Here is a 5152-nt window from a genome sequence, read left to right on the forward strand (position 1 = left end):
CATAACAATAAAACTAAGATCTTAAAACTTAATGTCATTGAAACAACTATGTACTATGCTTGAGAATAAAAGATAAGATTGCAAGAAATAAAACGAAAAGTGCTGGAGATTACCTCAACCAGGCTTGTTACACCTCACACTTAGTCACCACCATTCAATGGTATGAGATCAACGGTCTAACTTCAATCTTGAACCGAGAAAGTAAATTTTGGCCAAACTATTTCAAATAACCCTGTGTAACTCATCAAATCTAGATCCTAACCCCAAAATATTTTGCCATACTTTCTAACCCTTAGCATATAAGATGAGAGAGAGTGGGGGAGACCCTAGGGTTGGGGCCTGCCCCTTCTACTGCTAAGAGAGAGAAAATCTAGAAAGAAGAAGAGGAGATAGAGTGGGGCGTGCTCCTTAAAAGAAGGAGAGAGAGAAAGTTGGGAGAGAGAAGAGAGAAGGTGTAGAGAATAGGGGGTACACCCCTATTTATAGTGCAAAATTAGGTTTAGGATTTCTTAGGGTTTCTCATAGTTGCATCTTAAGTGAGTTGAATAGGGACTGTCGATCAAGGGTAACTTGTGGGGTGAGAGATCTAAATCATTCATTACATAGATGGGCCATCAATATTATGGAAGGTGCATGAACCCTTTTTTTTTTTGCCAACATTCAAAAATTTTATTGATAACTTAAAAGGAAATTACATCGTCAGAAATAGTAAAAGAACCAAGAGAAACCCCACCCTTAGCTAATGCATCAGCAACATCATTGGCTTCACGATAGACATAGGAAAAAGATACAGTTATAGACGTAATAGCATCCATAACCTGCAGCTATAAAGATCGAAGTTCCCACTATATCTTTTGCTCCTTCCTGCACCACCTGATAGCATTCAGAGAATCTCTTTCAATTAAACAGCTGGTCCCCAAATTCCTTTCATTGAAAATATTCACACCCCTAAGCAAGGCACTTAATTATGCAAAATTAGTTGTAGCAATACCAATTGGTCCCGCATAGGATAAAACAATATTCCCAAAACAATCACAAATAACACCACCAATACCAGCTGAGCCCATATTCCAAAAAAACTCCCATCAAAATTTAGCTTCAGATAACCCATTGACGGAGCAAACCACAATCCCTTAGACCGGCATCTACTCACACTAAGAGAAAACAGATTAGAGAGATTGACCATAACATCAACTTTTGAGATCCCCCATCCCTCATTGGACACGGAGAGACTTGACCCTATAGAAAGTTTGATTAAATGGATTAACTTGTCAAATGGCAAGATGGACCCCTCAAACGTTCTCATGTTTCTCTCCTTCCAAACTTCGCAAAGGATCACTCGTTTTACAATTTTTTATATTACACCACTAACTTTAGGCAAAAAGGGGAGCGTGAATTGAGAAACAAAATCAAGCAAACTATGAGGCAACACTAAGGAAACTCCTACCAATTCCATCAACCAATGCCAAATTCTTGATGTATAAGAGCAATGGATCAAAAGATGAGATATTGATTCTCGTCTTGTTTACATAGCAAACAAATATTTGACAAAATCTTACCCCTTTTCTGAAGATTATCAATTGTCAAGATTTTGTCATGTACAGCTAACCTAACAAATACTTGAACTTTATGGGGTATTGGCCATTTCCAAATTTTGGTAATATTAGGGCAAGACCATCTCCACCGATCATGGAAAAACAAATTATAGCAAGATTTTACTGAGAAATTCCCACACTACCATATCTTCTGCGTCTTGTGAAATATAAACTTTGTCTAAGAGTTCCATTAGCGAACACCATTAGGACAACATCAAATTATTTAAACGCCTATAGCTGAGAGATATATTCCAATAATATTGCTAGCTACTTCTTTCCACTTTTACAAATCAAAAGATTTGGGTTGTACGGAAAAGGTCAGGGAAAGCATATTTAAGGGGATAATCCCCAAAGCATTTGTAATGCCAAAACAAAATCTGCTAACCACTTCCAACATTCCACCTAAAGTAACCAGAAATCATGGGACTACAGTTATAAATAACCCGCCCCATATAAGACGTATCCTTACCTCTACCACCACTAGGCCATAAATCATAAAAGTCCATTCCATATTTAGAAACCAAAACTTGATACCAAAGATGATCTGTCAAGTGTTTACTATACCACCACCATTTACACAAAAGAGCTTTGTTAAACATTCTAATATTCTGAATACCCAGTCCACCTTCGCGCTTGGGGGTACAAACTCGATCGCATTTTAACAAATGGAATTACATATTCTCTCCATACGAACCCCACAAAAAAATATCTTATCACCTTCTCAATTCTTTTCCCTACCGAAGCTGGAATTTGGATCACTGACATTTAGTACACCGGAAGGTTGTCCCCCTTTCCTAAACCATTTTCCCATCAATAGAAATTAAGTCAAATTAATTTCAATCAAATATTGTATATTCCATAAAATAATACAAGCCTACTCATATTTCCCATAAAAACTCTTTCAAGATGGGCCCCACCTTCAAGAACATGGTGGTCCCATGTGCACAATAGGCTCCCATGAAAATTTATTTTATATTTTAAAAATAATAAAAATATTTTAGAATATTTATTTGAATATTTAAAATATTATAAAATTAATATATTTCCTTTTACAATCCAAATTTCATAAATAGAATATCCAGACGTTCATAAAAATTCAAATAATAATTCTAAAATAATGTTTACCATAAAACAAACAGGCTCATATCCCCTAAATTCACCTTATTAATAAAATCCCCTCAAATTCTTATACTTGGACATGAGCATTCCTTAAGATGGGTGTTAGGATTCCGCTATCCAGTGGACAAATATTGTGGACAACCACAATTTACTGTCACTCCTCGCGTAAAAAAACTACTGATGAATACTTTTTCGTTCTAAAATTTTGAGATCCAAACTTGAATCAAGAGATGAGTATTTTGCAAGAAAGAATATATTGATGTTGAGCTTTCAAATGCTTAGATTTAAACCATTCTAAAATTGGGTGGTCTCCATTCAATCTTAAAACTTTATTGTTTAATAGGCGTACATCCATTGCATATCGATTTTTCTTTTAAGAGAGAGGTTGATTGCTATGTTACATTCCCAAATTTGATTTCTTGAAAACACTCATAAACAGGGTTTTATTGAAAAATTGATTTCTTGAGAATACTCATAAACTTGGTTTTACCGGAGGTAGTGAATGGATGATATGCTCCAATAAGAGTATATAAACTTTTTATATTATTCATTAGGGACGAGATTCTCTATTCTTGTTAAGAATGGAACTCAAAACGTCATATTTTGGCTCCCCACAATCCCGACTGCCTAGTCTTGAGCCCATTGTTAGAGCATGTAAACTTTTAACTTGCTATAATTGAAGAAAATATCAATTTGTCGTCTCAGACTTCGTTTGTGAATGTTTGTTGACAAACATATTCAACAATATGTGGTTAGGTTATTAAAAACTAAATGATGTCCAAACAAGCTCCAACCATAATGTACTTGATTCTGCAGTCCATAAAGAATGAAAGAAAAAACAAATGAAGCAAAAATGATAAAGGAACTTTTTATATCATAACTTAATCTATAAACTACTTTTATTATCTAGTAACAAAGCATAGTACATAACAAATCAAATATCACAAAGAAAATACAAATGAAAGCCACTCATTAAGGATCACTTTATTCCATATGCAATCAATCTCTAATATGTAGTAATGAGGGATCATTGACCTAAAAGTTGTTTATTATCATCCAGAAGCTAGATTGGAGTTTATCCACCAGTTTTTTATCTATTTGGAAGGCCTTTGCATGAACAGCATCAGAGATAGGTGGGTTGGCTCCAAACATAGCATTAGCTATGGTTATCACCCCTGGAATCTGGCTGCCGAAAGTTGCTGGAGCCACAGCATTGCCATAACCCACATTTTGCTGGAAGTGAATGAAGCCTTGCGGGATCGCTAAGACATCTCCCTTTTTCAGCGTCCTGCTAATCAAACGGTTGTCGGGGTTGCTGGTCACAAAGCCAACGTATAGAGTCCCTTCCAAGACAGTGAGGATCTCAGCGGCACGTGGGTGCGTGTTGGGAGGGTTTTGGCCCCCGGGAGCAAAGTCGATACGCGCAATGGAGACGCCCAGAGTGTTGAGCCCTGAAAGTTGCATTACAAACACCGGGGTGACCTTCGAACCCAGAGGGTTGCTTGTGTTGCCAGGCTTGTCGAGGCCAGGAAAGAAAAGTCCTTTGCAGTAGCCAACTTTGGATCCTTGCAAGCTTTTCCATTGACAAGCACTGCATGAAAGAGCACGGAGAAGAAGAGTAGAGATTAGCATTCATGTCCATTTCAAAGCATTGTTAAAAAATCATGGGGCCAAGTCCGGACTCACCCTAATCAGCCCTTTGTCAGGAGCTAGGCGATTCTATGCCGGAAAAACCCGAAATGCTCCAATCTGCCCATCTTTTCAAGCTTTTTAAATTTTTCATGTTAGAAATTGCCCTATCCCACTCCAACTTGCCCAAGTCCGACCTTGGGGATTCAGGCTGGGGAACCCAGCGACTCAGACCCCAACTCCGACTTTTTAAACTCTAGTTCAAAGTGTAAAACACTAATCTTCGGATTGACTATTGCATTTATATGAAGTTTAACTTCATAAATCAGCATCATCAGATGCTTACCTTGGCTGTTATTGTCTGCAACACAAAAGTCCTGCAAGGGACTAGGATCGGATGCAAAGGCCTGAGAAACTATCAAAGAAAGGAAGGGGACAAGGAATAGGGGCTTCATTGTGGTTTTAAGCTAAGCAGACAGTATTAAGGCAACAAACGAGCGAAGCCCCGAACTCTCTTAGTTCATGGAGCTGTGAAGGCTTTATATAGAGCTCTGGTTGATGATGGTCTAAGTCGGCATTTTGAACAGTATGGAGCACTGTTATTGAATGGGTCTTTGGAAAGTTAAAACATTAATTTATGGTCATGAGCCTTTCTTCCATCACAGACCAATTCTTACCTATCTTCGTTGAAAGATGCATATGATGCCCTCAAATTGAAGAAATATTCAAATGTCTTCAATATATATATATATATATATATATATATATATATATATATATATGTGTGTGTATGTGTGTGTGTAAAAGAT

At 37.2% G+C, this 5152-nt stretch overlaps 1 pseudogene across 1 annotated transcript; it reads right to left on the bottom strand.

The window, feature by feature from the left end:
• Positions 1-3599: 3599 nt before the first annotated feature.
• On the bottom strand, positions 3600-4803 carry LOC148780026 (putative germin-like protein 2-1; annotated as a pseudogene). Its single transcript, XR_016042501.1, has 2 exons — positions 4690-4803; positions 3600-4305 (listed from the first exon to the last, which is right to left on the bottom strand). The product of XR_016042501.1 is annotated as a putative germin-like protein 2-1 (transcript).
• Positions 4804-5152: the final 349 nt, after the last annotated feature.

The sequence above is a fragment of the Amborella trichopoda genome, chromosome 10 (genome assembly GCF_054954075.1).
Source record: "Amborella trichopoda isolate Santa Cruz 75 chromosome 10, AtrichopodaSantaCruz75HAP2 v2.0, whole genome shotgun sequence".
Classification (NCBI taxonomy): Eukaryota; Viridiplantae; Streptophyta; class Magnoliopsida; order Amborellales; family Amborellaceae; genus Amborella; species Amborella trichopoda.